We start from the raw sequence: 15,785 nt of genomic DNA on the forward strand, positions 1-15,785 counted from the left end.
TCCCTGGGATCAAGGGAGAATGTTTAATGCTCTGACCCACAACCTCCTTTGCGACACAATCCTGTCTTACAAACAAAAACTCCTTTATCAATTTGATTTTATACAAACGTTAACTTTTCTTTCCAGGACTCCTGGCCAGAGGAAGACTTCCATGAGATACCATAGTATTCTACATATAAAATAGTTATAAGAGAAGTCTTTCTTCAAATAAATGCAGCATAGAAATACTCATGGATATGTAATAATTACTATTATTGTTCTTTTCATCTTGCATAGACTGGAGTTACGCTTTGTTACTACATTAGTCCCATGATACATAAAAGAGAAAAATCTGCTGCAGTATTGGTGGAAATACTCAGTCACCCAAGAACATTCAAATCACAAACAATCCCCATTGCAACGTTATCACTGTTGGTTAAATGCCTTAAGTACTCAATTCTGTATCAGGCACAAGAAATAAAGTTCTTGTCCCAAAATGCCGATCTAAATGAGGCAATCCGAAAGCTCACACATACAGTTAACTGTGCAACACACACACTGAAAGAGTTATTATCTGGGTACACTCACTAATTCAAACCAGTTTGATAAGCAGCCTTCCTATGGGTTACGACAGCAAAGCCCAGAGATCTCAAGATGCAGGAATTCATTGCCACCCTTACCAGAGGTGGGTTACACATCTTACTAGTGAGTGGGTTTCAGGTTTCTAATTCATTTAGGTGTTTCTCTTGAAAGTAGTGCCAGCTGCTGTTATTGGGGAAGAAAAATGTTTCTGGGTTCATTTACATGTCAAGAGACTCAGTGATGAAAACTGCTTAATTGCATTAGACAGATGATACCAAATGTATTTCATATGTAAATCAGAGACAGGAGCTTAAATGCAAAAAGATTTAACAGATTTTGCTTAGGTGGATGTTACTATGCTTGTGATTACTACAAAAAGATCTTTTCTTTTTTTTTTTCCTTAAATAATCTTATTTGTTTGTACTGGCACAATGCGTTCAGCGCAGAATCTATCAGGATGTCCAGGTCATCTGTTAACTTCATCCTCTGCCTCAGATATTTAGAGTTCCCTACCCTATATTGAGTGAAAAACGGACATCGAAACCACAGGGTGACCTGAACTGACCTAACATTTGAGTGCCTCCATCCCAGTTCATCGTAAGACCACCACAGTCTTCGCACAACTTGCAACTGATATTCATTTGACCTGCAGTGTTTAGCTCTATCCACCAACGAGCTTCTAGATGATCTCTGTTGTCTGTTTTTCAGTGAGATCAGTGCACCGTATGTAGGCCTGGTCCCACGGGATGTCACAGACAAGTGTTACCTCTACTGAGGGACCAGCACAGTCCATTTTGGATACAGCAACAAACTTTTCATCCCTGATCACTGGGCAGCACCATAAAATTTCAAGGTTTTCCAGAAACTCTCAGCTTAATTTTAAAATCAGCATCTAGGGCCAAATTGAAAAAAAAATCCCAATAAAAATAAATTTGTCTTTGTTTTTTTATTTAACAAGCACTTTTGAACATGAAGACACTTGTTTTCAGGAAGTAATCTGGCAACACCTTATGCTGGTGTTGTCTCTCTTCTGGTGTTCATATGTGTCCTTAAATAATGGCACAAATGTAGTAATAGCAACAGATATAATCACATCATTAATAGGCACCCTAGGAAAAATAAACATCTGAGCAAGTACAACAGTGCATTCCCAGGAGCCTGTTCTTTTACTTGCATTATTCTGCCCAGTGCATACTTGAAAGTTCATTCATACGGTCAAGGTAAATAGAATCACAGAATAGTTAGGGTAATAGCAAGGTGAAATTATCTCAGTCCATCAGGCAAAGGAATGCTCAATTTTCCCAAACATATGATCATGTCAGCAACCCAAAGCAAAACCTCTAGGCTCCAGTTCAAAACTCACCTTTTTATTTTTTTATCTAAACATAAGCATGGCCATCTCTCATTTTGCTTAATCCCGCTAATAGAAGAGAAACTTCTGTTTCCAAACAAGTATTTCAAATCTGGTCGCATCTTGGGGGAAAATGTAGTTACTGTATGGCATGGAGCATCACCATTATTTACATTAAGGTGCTTCCTGTTAGCATGGTATCCTCCAATCTCTATCCTCATATTTTGTTTGGTGCATGTGGCTAATCACTCTATAAACAGGAAGGACACTTGAAAGATCATCTAAATAAACCCTGGTGTGTATAATTCCTTGGTAGGTTAATGAGGAAGAAACTAGCCAAAAGAAGAGAATTATTATACTCAGTGCAATGGTTCTTATGGAAGTAAAAGTCTCTTTGTACTTGGGACCTCCATGGTGACTGAAACCACTCCAGTAATAAAACTGAACAAGAGGAAAATCTAGACTTGGCTGTTATGTACATTCTTTCACAAGCAAAAACACACACATATTCAGACCTCGTGTGGCCTCAGGTGAAGGCAGAGGACTTACAAAGACGGGATTATCTCAAAATACATTTCCAACTAAGTGCTGTGCCACCTTGCTCTCTTTTGAGTTGGCTTTATGTCTCCTTCTGTTGACTTTACATCCCCCTAAGATGCCCAAAGCAAGCAGGGTGGTCAGGCAATTGATATGTCATAAGCAAATGCTAAAACCTACTTAATTTAACATGGACAAAGCTGCTGGAAATTTTGTATCAATGGTCAACTTTTTGCCCCTCTTCCAAAAACTCACAGAGACTCTTGTTCTCAGTGTTAGGATCTACTTTCTAACACCGAAATTGTTCAAATAATCAATGTTATTTTACTTTAGCTCTCAGATGGGGCTTTATTTCATCCAGATGTTACTTCTCATACTCCTGTCTTCGTTTAGAGCAACACTTTGTAGAATACCTAATCTTTAAGTCACTTTTACTTTAATTCATCACTATATTTTTTAAATGACTGTGTTTGACATAAACCACTGCCTGGTTTCATAACTGTGGCGTCTCCACCTTTGGCAAACTGTTCACTTATTCCATCCGCTTTTAATGGAATTGCTGGAACCACTTAAAATCCATTAATACACTACAAATTTCAAGCACAAATCAGATTTGTGTGAATTAGTGCAGTTGGGAAGTCTGAATAACTTCCACTTCATGAGAAGTGAAGTCCACTGCAAATGTGTAACTATAGTCTCCAAAAAGGTTAAAGATTTTCCTCAAGTACTGGGAGTTAAAACCATGTTTTGCAATATTCGTCTACTTTTTAGTCTTATTTTTTTTTTGAGTTTTTTTTTTTCTAACACGTTCTAGGAAACTTATGAATCTAATTTGTTGTAACTGTTAGCTACAAATGTATCTATATCAAGCAATTATAATGCATTTTGCATGGATGCAGGCACATATGATTCCTCTCCATGCCATATAGTAAAATATTCCTCAGGGACTAGATTGTGTGCTAGTTTACACTCCTTATTGGTTTCCATGCTGATGTGCCAGATAAGCACAGTTTCTTGACTTTAGCCAACCAAAGAAAAACTAAGTAAGATAAATCTCAGAGCCACTGCTGAAACTTCAGCTGTTTGAAATGAAATTAGCTTGAAACAAACTCAAAATTTTCAGTTAGTGCCTTCATATGCATTTTTTTGAGAATTTAAATGATTTAAGGATGTAAATTCTTGAATCAGACAAACCCAACAAATTAAAGTAATCAGGAAGGTTTGGACTGAAATGCTTTGGAAACCAATTTTAAATTTATAAAAACTAATATAAGCATGAAAACAGGTCTTAATTCTCAAAAACAACACAAGAACTTAAAAGAGAAATTAAATAGTTGGAAACCCCGTTTATACACCACAGTCACAGGAGGGTCCATACCCACGTTAGGCAACAGGGAACACCTCAGTGTGATATTAAATGAACCACCCATAAGGGATACTGCAGCAGTCTAATGCTTTCTACAGCTCTGTCCAAAATCTGACCCTGATGATATTAGGAGGGTTGTTCTGGACTTTCTCCCAAGTAGCCAAGACAGCCATTTATTCTCATATGTTCAGTTCTCCATCTTATTACTGGCTTTGGGGGAAGTGAAGGAAACAGAGTATAATCTGCCTCAACCATATACCTACCCTGCATCTCTAAGGCTTCCCATCCCATCCTAACAGCCTTAACACACTGGCACATCTTCCCACTCACCATTTTTCCCCAAAGATGATGACCAGTACTGAAACCAAACAAGACACCTGTAGCCACCTCGAACACACATTGTCATACATGTCCCATTTGTTTCCTCCTTCTTCCCAACCCACAGCCTGCACAGCATTTTGATTTTGGAACATTTTGTCCTTGTATTATCTTCTCTCACTTTTCCTCTATTTCTCCCCTTCTCTTATGCCTCTTCCCTATGAGACAATGACTTGCTGTGAAGCTGAATGCCCTTGGACTTGTTCTGGAAGTCAGCCAACTGCTGCAGGTGTTCAAACTTGCCAAAGCCCGATATTTCCTTAAAATCCAGGGTGGGAGAGCAGTTTCATGTTTCACCTTTTCTGCTGTTGCAATGGACACATGCAAGTAGTGGCTGTTGGCAATACAAAAAGGATCCAGAGAGCTCCCAGCATCTCCTGCTGCTGTTTGCTTTGTGTTAATGAACATTATTGTACCAGACCACTCAAAGCAGCTTCAGCTGCAGCACAAGGAGAGAATAATTTTACATTTTTCACCCTCCAAGACAAGCACAAACTCCCTCTTGGAGCTTATCTCCAGTTCCTCTCAGCCATTACTGCAGAGCCATGTCATGCAGCTCTCACATCCCAAGTCATATAAGGTCCATGCAGACCTTATCCTGCTTCAATTAATTGTAGCTCTCAATCTTCTCCATTGGTCTTTGAGCCCCTTCCTCTCTCTGGAGACTGAGGGGACCATAAAGAGGCCAAATATCCAGAGCTCAGGGGTCCCTTAAGGATTCATTTTCCAGAGAAGAATATGATTACAAGCAGCATTCAGGCAGCATGGTGTTGGGTGTCCGTTCTCAAGCCAGCATGGAATAGAAACAACAGGCCCAGCTTTGTCCCAGCAGCCTTATATCACCCTGGCTTCTCCAGCAAGTTATTCTTGATTTACGCTGGTGTAAAGCAGAGAGAGAGGAAAAATAGATGTGTCAGGTCTACAGAGTTTTGTAGCTGACACAGCAAAGAAGCAAGAAGGAGGAGAGATTTTTGAGTAATTTCTCTTACAAAATGCAGAGTAAGACTGAGTAAGAGGATTTGGTGTTACAGATTTACTGGCAGGGAGAGAGACAAGTATGTAGCAGTAGAAACATCTATCTTCATAGCTGTTCTGAAAGACAAGACTCAGCTTTAACAATGCTGGCCCAAGCCTTCAACGGTTTTGGCTTGTCCCATGTCATGTTCAGCTTATCTGTTAGAGAAGGGCATGCAGTGTTGTCATTATCAAAAGAAAGAAAAAGCAGCCAAGAATTCAAATAGAAAGATGTGATCTGCCATAATAAGAAAACAATATTTTTCTTCTGACTTTTCCCCAAAATCTGAGAACTATGCTGTCTCCAAGAAAAGATGAATGAGACTCAAATCTGCATTATGTTAGCAGAAACCACCTGCAGTTAATTACAACTAGATAAAGGAATGACTTGTCTTTTGGTCCAAATCTTGTCTTCGAGGCCCGTGTCTGTTCCAAACCGCACAAAATAATGGTTTCAGCTCTGATTTATTCTGTGATAGGCAATGGATGGCACTCACACCTTTCCACTCCTCACTCCTCCAATGAGCTCCTAAGGCTACAGCCCGTGGTTCCATGGGATTTCCCTTACTTTCATGATTTAAGGCATTTGATTTCAGTGGGGGTGAACTGCATGACTAAATTAAAATGTTTTCCCCTGCAGATAATGTGTTAAGGCTCAGGCATCCGTTTCTACTGACAGTGGTTTTCATTCTGCGAGTGCTACTTTCCTGCTGGAAATACAACTGTTTAACCAAAGCAAAGAACACCCTTCTTCCCTTGACCACTAGTGTCAGCATCAGGCTCATATTAAAGTTTGATAGAAGATACATAATATCAAACTGATCCTTGGAGATTTTCCTTTTCAGACAAATGGGCTCTTCTGACTCACGTTACAGATAAGAGACAGCACAGGATAAGTGACCACAAAGACTGATCTGACAGCACATTTTAAAAGGATACCTTTTTAGGGTGACAGAAAGCTTTGGGGGGTTTATCTGTTGTACCTTAGCTTGTTGGTAATTTCTGTGCATGGATGCTGGACCTGATCACTGGATTACTTGCCAGAAACATGTCTCCCAACTAAAGCAAAGTATATCATATCAATTGTACACTATCTCTTAATGGTTTCTAAGCAGTGACTTCATCAGGGCTCTGACATACAGTTAGTGGTTTGTGCAGACTAAATAACATTATGCAGAACTTCCTCTGTTCTAAAGGCTGTTTTTCATGTAGAGGAGGTATCCAATGCTTATCCCAGACCAGGTCCCTTTGATTAAACACAATGTAATTCTATTTTTTCATTGCATGCCAACAATAATCACTGTATCTATCAGTTCAGCCACATAGCTGTCAAATTTAGATGCTGCATTTACTTTTCTAAAGCCATTATCAACCAGGTTTGTTCACCTAATTTTGGTGTAGTTACAAGACTGGGCCATACTATGGACTTCCCATATTTCTGTCATGTAATGGGATCATTTGCTGCTAAATTAGAGTCTAATCTGCTGGATTTTTGACAAATCAGAAAACCATTTTACTCTTTCATTGATATCTAATCTCTGAAACACAAGCATATGTCAACAGGAACAGCCTGAGGCAAATAGCTCAAAGGAAGTTTTCTTGGGGAGCAGAGCACCCCACAGAAGAGCCCTGCTGCCGAGAAGAGTTTATTTTGCTATGTAAACGTGCTTTAAAAGTCTTCTGCTAACATGCCTGAAAAGTCTGGAACTGGCTTGCACCCAGCATTGTAGCCAAAGGCTTTGTTCCTTTAAACTCTCTAAAGCTCTTTTCTCCTTGTTTTTTGTTGTCTCCTTACTCCTACACCCCTTTTGCTGCAGTTTCGTGGCCACCCCATCAGTGAGCAGCAACAGGATCAGGGTACAACTCCAGGCTCCCTGCCCTACTCAGCACTGCCGTCACAATAAAGGGAGGTGGTCCAGCATTCCCATAGCATGTGCTGGTAACCCACTGTTATCCCCTGGGGTACAGGGAGCCAGGCAAGCTCCAGGCACCTCTCATGGAGTCACCCTAGGAGAGAGTAGGGACAGATGGCAGCAATGGGTTTGACACGAGGTTTTGAAGATAATGCGAGTCAGCATGAGGAACTGGGTTTGGCTGTAGAGGAAGAATTCAAAACAAAGATGAGTGAGTTGTGTAGATATGTGCTCTGGGAAAATTGTCTGACCATCAGTCCTGAGCGGACATGAAACTCAACAATCTTCACAGCTTGATGAATGCCTGCCATTTTGACAGGAAATGCCAAGTGCCTTGAATTAGTTATGTCTCTAACATTTTCCTGCTGGAGAGAGCACTTTGGCCTATTTGAAATAACGAAGCTTAGACAAACAAGTACTGAAAAGGCTAAAGCCATTGCTGTTCACCTATCTGTGATGAAATTAATAGGTATTTCCTCTCCTTCTGCCCTTTTTCCTCTGCCCCAATTTAACAGAGCCCCTATTTCAAAGGATTTTGCTGTAGCCTCTCCACATAAAAGCCTCAAAAGAAACTAAGAATTAGTCAATAGATGTGAGGTGGTGGGTTTAAGGTGCCTTAGAAATCTGCACCAGATAGGCAAGCAAGGCTGCTGCTGGGGAAGTGTTGTCACCCCTGGTACCACACAGAGATGAGCAAATTGTGATAATCCCAACCTGGCGTCTAAGGGACAGTAACATTGGAGCAAATTAGAACACCGAAAGGGAAAATTAAAATGTAAATTGCTAAGAAGAGAGAGACTTGTATGGGAGAGCTACGAAAGGCTAGAAAAAAGCACAGAAGAAAACTAGCAGCAAAAGCCCAAATGGTTTCGTTGCCTTTCGGAAGCACTGGAAAAGCAAACATTCACCAGAAATTATCATTCTTAGGTTCCCTGAAGGGAAAGAATATCTAAATTAGACACGCTTCATGAAGAAATTATCACACGGACTTTCAAATGAAGTGGTATTTTCTTTAAAGGTAGAACTACCAATGCAAAGAGTGAGCACTGGTCATAATTTGGGGATTTCTTCTTTTATAAAGAGCAAGGAGGAAATAACATCCCTGAAATCCTTAATTATTATTCTACAAAACTGATTTTAACTGTGCAGAATGAACAATAAAACTTCAAGGAGTTTAGAACTTTGGTGAGAGTATGAACCAATGCCAAGTCCTCTGTAAGATACTACTCCCTTCCCAAATTACAGTTGACTTATAGAAGTGAGCTCTTTCATACCAGGCAAAGTACCTGCCACAAAGCTACTGAGCAGACTAGAAGAGTTTTAAAAGATCGCCCTCTGAAAAGATCTCTACCCAGATATAAAACAACACAAACAGAATAGATCAAGTCTCTTGCTGAGGTAATTATTCAGAGCACAGATTTCACCTGCATTACTGATAGATGGATGCTCACTTTCTTCTTTTGTAAAATCCTTCTCAAAGTTTGGTTTGAAATGAGTTTGTGATTTAAAAAAGCCTCTTTACATGTAAATATATGGAGTGCTTTATATTTAACAGCTATTTGCACTGATCCACAGACTCCAGAGCAAGACAGCTTCTCATTCAAGTAGCATCCATATTCCCACAGTCACATTAATTTGAAGGCTCCCATGCAATATTCACTTTTCTAGCAGAGGGGGAAAGTTATACAGAATAAATGATCAATGAAGAAATGTGCTTTTCTTTTATCTGTCCCCAGCTTCATACGAGAATCTGAGGAAATCATACCCAGCCTGGGACCTATTGAGGCAGTTTGGCTCCCACCCAGTGAATGCGTGTGTATTTCTCTCTGGCAGCAGCAAGGTGCAACACCTGGATTTCTCCTTGAGCCAGAGTCACGGAGGGCCCAGACTTCCAGGAATGTCACGTCACTTCTTTAAACACAATTCTACGTTACAGCAGCATACATCAGTTCCCATCTGGAGAGTGACAGCAAGTCTGTTTGGTTTTCCTGCTAGAGGAATAGGAGCTGTAGGATTTTAAGCTACTACAGAAGGAAGCTAGGGTGCTGTCTGTCTGCTGAAAACTATCTTGTGATACAGGAAAGCTGCCTGTGACATTTCATAGAAAAGCTAACCTGAAATGCACTTCTGAAAGGTTTTCAGCACACAAGCTGGCATTTGGGCAAAGCCCAGCTTTACACTGGAGACGTTCTAACCCAGTTCTACCAAAACAGTAGGGAGGTTTTTCAGTCTATGTTGTATAACCACAGACATATGTTTAAACATGCCCAGTTTGTTTATTCATCTGTATCCACTCCTCTGACGTTTCTGTACTGACAGGTGTTTTGTGCTGCTGCCTGATTTACAGATATCGATCAGCTACTTACACATGAAGACATGGCCACAGTGTGGACTTCATTTTAATATTTGACCATGATGCCAACGTTCATTAATCAGTGCCAGGGTTCCGAGAAAAAGTTTTTCAGAGAAGTTATTTACTTTTAGGTTGTTTCCTAGAAGTAAGGATCAAAGTGGAGGGAGGAAGGGAGGGAAGAATTCCAAAGGCAAAAAAAAAAAAAGACCAAATTATTACTTTTTCCCCCAGGAAATAAAGCTGTCTATAATCTTGCAGCACTGAATACTTGTTTGTAAACCCAGTGAAGAAATAGCTAGTAATAATGATTTGCAAGATCACCTTTAGAGTTCAGAGCCAACACTCTTTATGTAAACACACTGATTTCTAGAGTTCAGAGCATCCTTTGTGGATAACTGCATCCATTCATTCTCTTAGGCTTCATTTTGCAATTAAGAGATTTTTTACTTCTCCTACTCAGTAAAAACAAAACTGAGGGTTTTTTTTAGAAACTGGGGGCTGACAAGCTGTATTCATCATCATAGTGAGTCTCTCAGACCAAGCCCTGCCAAAGGTCAGCAGAGTGGGTAAAATAGTCCAGAACTATAAAATACCTTTTTCTGCAACCAGTCACTGCCCTTTCATCATAAATCTCAAAGAGACTTTAACGTTTGGGATTCATTTCTTTCGTAAAAGATAGGAAGAGTTGCTTACTCAACTCTCTCTTATGGAGACAATTTTCCCCAAGATCTTCCTACAAAATATCTTTTGGATTATTTTTTCTGTCGTATTCCTAAATTATTGCAAATGCAGCAGCCTGTCAATTACAATTACTGAGAGAGAGAGACAACCAGTAGGTCACTGTTCCCAGATATTCCAAACATGTCAGCTTTCATTATTGTATTTTAGTATCATCCCTTTCCCAGTTGCTATTTGCATTCTACCACATACTGGCAAGTTACTTTTTGGGTGAAACTGCTAGTTATTGAGTAGGACTGATTTATAGCTAGGAATGAAAATGCATTCCTGAAAGCAGTAAGGTGACTGCTGAAAGCTATGGTTTGGGTTAAAGCATAATTGAATGTCTAAGCTGCACTTAGACTTGTAGTCTCTTGTTTCCCAAACCCTTGATCTCCCCTGTCCCTCCCAGCTCTCCTACGATTTCTGGATCCTGTGCCAAAACCTGACATTGCGTTGACATGCTTTTACAAACTTGTATAGAAAACAGAAGTACTTTGGCCCTCAATTTTGGGCAAGTTTTCCCCAGAAGATTATTCTTTCTGGGAGCATGAATCCTTGTGCCCAGTGATGACCTCTTGTTAAAGCTGTCATGCATCTTAGGGAGAACAGGGGTCAAGAAACGCAAACTTCTGCTCTTCCTCTTCTCTGTCCTGGAGCTCCCCAATTTGGAGGTTGCCAGGATCCACAGCTGGGGTCAGATAGGGAGAGCAACTGAGGTCCAAGGTCAAGCTGCAGGGATAGTGGGAGATGCTTACAGGGCCTGGAGGGGAGAGGAGGCAGTGAATGTAATGAGCTCAGAGAATGGGGATCTTGACAGAAAAACGCAGAGGGCAGAGAGATGAATGAACATGGATTCTCAAAGGACAGGGGAGTTTTCTTTCTTCTGCGGAAGCCAGACCCCATTTCTCTATCAAGCTATACAAACATAAGCTAGAAGTAAAGCAAAACCACGTTTACCAAGTGCAAGCAAATTGAATTAAGTAATACAATGGAAATTAATTCTCCAAAACCCAGCAGCTCTCCTAAGATCACCAAGAGTCGGTTTGTCTTTGCTACAGGCCATCACGTGGGAAAAGCTTCCTGTCTGACTTCTAAAATGTTCCACTGTGGAAAAAATAAAAGCTGCCTCTGCTGGCGTTTTGTGGTTTCTGTTGGTTTACACCAAACAAGGCTGAGAGAAAGCCCAAGTTCTGCAGCTCCCTGCTGGCCAGCTTTGAGGGAATGCAGGTAAGCTGCTTCTTTCCTTCCTTGGGATGGAAAACTGACAAAAAGAGGCTCTGGACTGGGGAGAAAAGCTTCAGGTATCTTCTGCAGCAGGAAGAGTATCAGGCTAGAATGGATAAGAGCCATTTCTAATGAGAAGTTTTTCAGAAAGGTTCTTTGGATTACAGCAAGGCTTTAATTGATAACACAGTTAACAAAGAGACAACTCCACAGGGATGCTCAGATGTGGTCAAGATGGGCTTCTCACAAAGTTAAGTCAACATGGCACAGAGAAAGCAACCCCCGAGCCCTGGGGCCGAGGCCATTCCAGGCCACCACACTCACCACAGGGAATCCTCTTGCAATGGCATTTCGCTATGTGTCAGCCCTTTGTTTTGCCATCTTTCAGCAGGCTCCTGCACTCCTCAGTCACACTGCCTGGACATCTACCTACAGCACTGTTTGCCAAAGCAAAGGCCATCGGTGGGAACGGCAACGAGGATGTGGGCAGCTGGATAAGGACAAGGGTGGAGACAGGGAAAGAGGGTGGAAGCTGAGAGATGCTGTGATCAAAAAACAGACAAACCAAAAGGAAGGGCATGCTCACTGCAAGGCAAAGGTTGAGATATGAGGCAGTATCCCAAGATGGGACCTGCCCCTCCCTGAGCGAGGCGCGGGGACCTGACCAAGAGAAGAAAGCAAGACTAGACAATGGGAGGCAGGAACAGAAATGTGCACACATAAGACCTGTCAACACACACTGGGCAAGGCATCACTTCTGGCCCGCATACCTTATCAGATGGGGCAGCTGCCCACACTTGGGCCATCAGAGCAGGTGTGCTGCACTGGAGTACCTTAGTGCACACAGTCTCTGAGGGGACAGAGCAGAGGCTGCCTGCACCTCAACTGCCTGAGAGAACTGAGAGGGGGGAACCGGACCTTGCCCGCATGTCTGGAAAGCAGTTACTTCTATGAAATACAGCTTCTCTTCCCCCCACAATAGCATCATCCGTTAACTGCTACAAGGCAACACGTGTAAACCCCAGCCATAAGAAAAGAAGTGCTTAGCATCGCTCCCTGCTTAGCTTCAAGCTAACAGTGAACAAAGAGAAATTCTCAAAAAAAAAAAAGAGAAACTTTAAGCCCCTTTTTTCCACCTCTGCCCCCATATGGAGCAGTCCTGCATGTGCTGGGCAGTTGCAAGCATGGTCTCCGTTTGCACAGCTGTGAGTCCTGCAGTTTTATACTTCCACAGAAAGATCTGTTTGCTTCACACAAACAAACAACATACCAAGGGTATGTTATTAAGGAAGTAAGGCACTTTTGTTTGGTATTAAGAAGTGAGTCAGGCTTCTCCTTTCTTCTTAGATGATTGCACATCAGAAGCTAACAAAAATCATTTTGAATCACAGGAGCCCCAGTGTCTCCAATTATTTTGTGGTTGTTTTCCTGCAGACAATCTCTCCAACATTAACAGTCTTCTTTCTGTGTCTCCAGCTGCTGCCCCCAGCCCACACCTCCCCTTTTCCAAGTTCTGCAGCGAGTCAACCCCAAGAGGTGGCTCAGGCATGACCATAAGCTTGGCTGATATCCAAGCTGTGTTACTTAAAGCTGCTCCAGAAAGGGGAGGTGAAGAGCAGATCCTCTGAGCCCTTACGTAACGAGGGAAATTACACGTTCTGCGCTCCTAAAAGCACATGGAACACAAGACTCTCATATGTGTCAAAACAACCAATCTAGCCATCAATCTTTTCCTACAAGGCTTGTACAACTGCCCGTTTGCCACACATCCCTGAAGTACAACACTCCTGATGTTATAAAAGCATCTGAGCTAAAACACTGGAAAGACAAACAAAATATTACAGGCAATAACACCTCATTTTTGCAAAACAAGCAGGTGTTCTGGATATGGACATTTACAGCCATACAGAGCAAGATGCGATTCACTCTCTGCACTAGGCAGTCAGAACTTCCGCACTACTTTCCCTGCAGGAGTGAGGTAACAAGACAATATGAAAGACAAAAAAGTGATTGAGTAAGAAAATATTCTGAATTTGGAATCAAATGAAACCTCAGACAAAGCCAGCACTAAAGATACCTCCTGAATCATTCACTGCTGCCTTTTTGGCCATGGAGAACAGAGCAAAGCCAGTCCCTTGAGTAGCTTCACCATGTCCTTTTGCACCTCACATCTGAGGCCAGCTCTGCCACTGGGAGAGAAGGTCACAGACCCTCTTGCCTGCTCCTCCACCTCCTGCAGAGCTCCTGGTGTTGCTCTCAGCTGAGGCCTTCCAGGGGCTGTTGGTCGCTCAGCCTTTTTGCCTGAGCATTGAAATTCCTTGTGTCCTCTTTCTCCTGTGCAATGCTGGCCTACTGCATCTGGCTCCATGGACAGTCCCTCTCTCTGTACACACCACAGGCATTCTACTAAACTTCTGACCGATGATAGCTCCTTGATTTTGATATACAGAGCTTCATGGTGTCAAAGAGCACAGCCTGTTGTGCTGTGTAAAAAGCCACATGCACAGATTTTGACAGAGGGGAGAAAATCAAGAGCTCACCCTCTTAAATAAGAGAGAGCATGAGGTTTTCTGCACATGAGAATGGCAAATGGCTGCACGTGTCCTGGTCTGCCGCTTTGTATCACTCCTATAGTAAAAATCACCTGGAAAACTTAGTGAGCCTAGGAACTGACAAAGCCTGAAGGAATGAGTAGAGGAATGCCCTCTACCAGGGGTTGGTGCTTGCTTAATGAAAAACCCAGAAGGAAATGGTACCTATTTACACTACACAGACCTGATCAAGGACCAGTGAACCCAGGGCCAACTTGCAGCCTCAGCATCAGCTGCTCTCCCTCTTGCTAGGTGCTTTGATGCCTATTTGACCAGTCTTCCCCTGGCCAGGCTTTGCAGGCCTCCATAGTTAGAGGCTCCTTGAGACCCAGTGCTACACAGTCCCTGCATGAGGAGGTCCTGACACATCCTGAGGAAGCATCAGGGAAGGGGCCCGTGGAACACCTCTTCTCCAGTGTACTTTCCAGGTCCCATGGGACCTCCATGCAAATCTTTTTTTCTTTGGAAAAGGGACATCATTGTCAGTGAAGTCTTACAAAGTGATGGAGGGTTTGATATTTAGCAAACTTGGTTACAGCAGAGTTCTGCTGGTCTCATTTCTTTGTTGTACTCCAGGACAGCAGAGAGTTCACCTTGGTGCATCATCCTGCAAGTAAGGACACCCCAAAACAGCAGTGATCTCCACTGCAGGTCTTGCTGGCAGGTATGAAGGTTAGTACCAGGTTTATATGGGGAATATAAGCAGGAAACAGAGAAGCCCAGAGCCTGCAGGTGAAAACCAGGGCCCGTTTTTAACAGGAAGCAGAGAAGCGTGACAAATCAGTAAGTGTGGTTTTATGGGCTTGTGTGCTTTATTGTGCCATTTTTTTTTTAAGCTCCTGTCTTCAGATGCTGGCAGCAGGTGACAAGCTTGCTAGCCAGTTATAAAGAGACACCTATATGGGTACCACCATGTGTGAAAAAACTAAAATCTTGCTCATCTTTAAAGTGAAACAGGGGAATTCAGATTTGAGGGCAGAAAGCTCCAGGGAGGGAGGGCCACCCTAAGAAATGTCAGTGGCTCAACAGAGGACACCAAGAATTTGCAGTGTTTTCCTTTGTAAGCAGTGAAATGAAGGATAGGAGTGATGACAAACAGAGATAAGGGGAACCTATCAACATTCCTTGTAAAGCATATGGCCCTGTAAATGAGAGCTCACTGCCTGATAGCATCCATTATTGTACATGCTGGATGGTGTGGGACCTTTCAGCAGATGCTGCTGAATCTGCCTCTCCTGCCCTGTGTTTTTATTATATGGATTACAGCCTTCAAAGTTGTAAGCTGGCTTTCTTTAGATTTAAAGAAAAAACCTACACCACACAATGGCCCGAGTTGTTTTTGAGCTGACTTAGGACTGGCATGAGGCCCTGGGAGCTTCAGCCAGAGCATCCTGCTTTTCTTTACTTCTTAATTTCTCCTTAAATTAAGACCAAAGAAAACTGAAAGAGTACCCCACTGGAAATCAGCATCACAACACTCTGAAACCTGTGTAGCACTTCCAGAAAATTCCCATGCTGTTAACCATGGTTTGCAGGAAAATACACAGCAAAGCCCGGCAGGGACTGAGGGTCTCCACACCACAAAGCCCTTTTCCCATACTTTTTTGTCTGTTGACATTAATTTTAAAGCCAGGCAGGGAGACCTGTTTTGTCAGATGGGGTGGGTGGCTGATCAGAGAGGTGGTCGATAGCCAGCACATTGGCCCCACACACAGCATCACCAAGAGCTCTGGAAAGAGACAGTGAAGCCTTGTACTCCTTATTTATTTACACAGTC

This window comes from Pezoporus wallicus, unplaced genomic scaffold (assembly GCF_028554395.1).
Source record: "Pezoporus wallicus isolate ANWC-B61680 ecotype Strahan unplaced genomic scaffold, APGP_CSIRO_Pwel_v1 contig_5709, whole genome shotgun sequence".
Taxonomy (NCBI): domain Eukaryota; kingdom Metazoa; phylum Chordata; class Aves; order Psittaciformes; family Psittacidae; genus Pezoporus; species Pezoporus wallicus.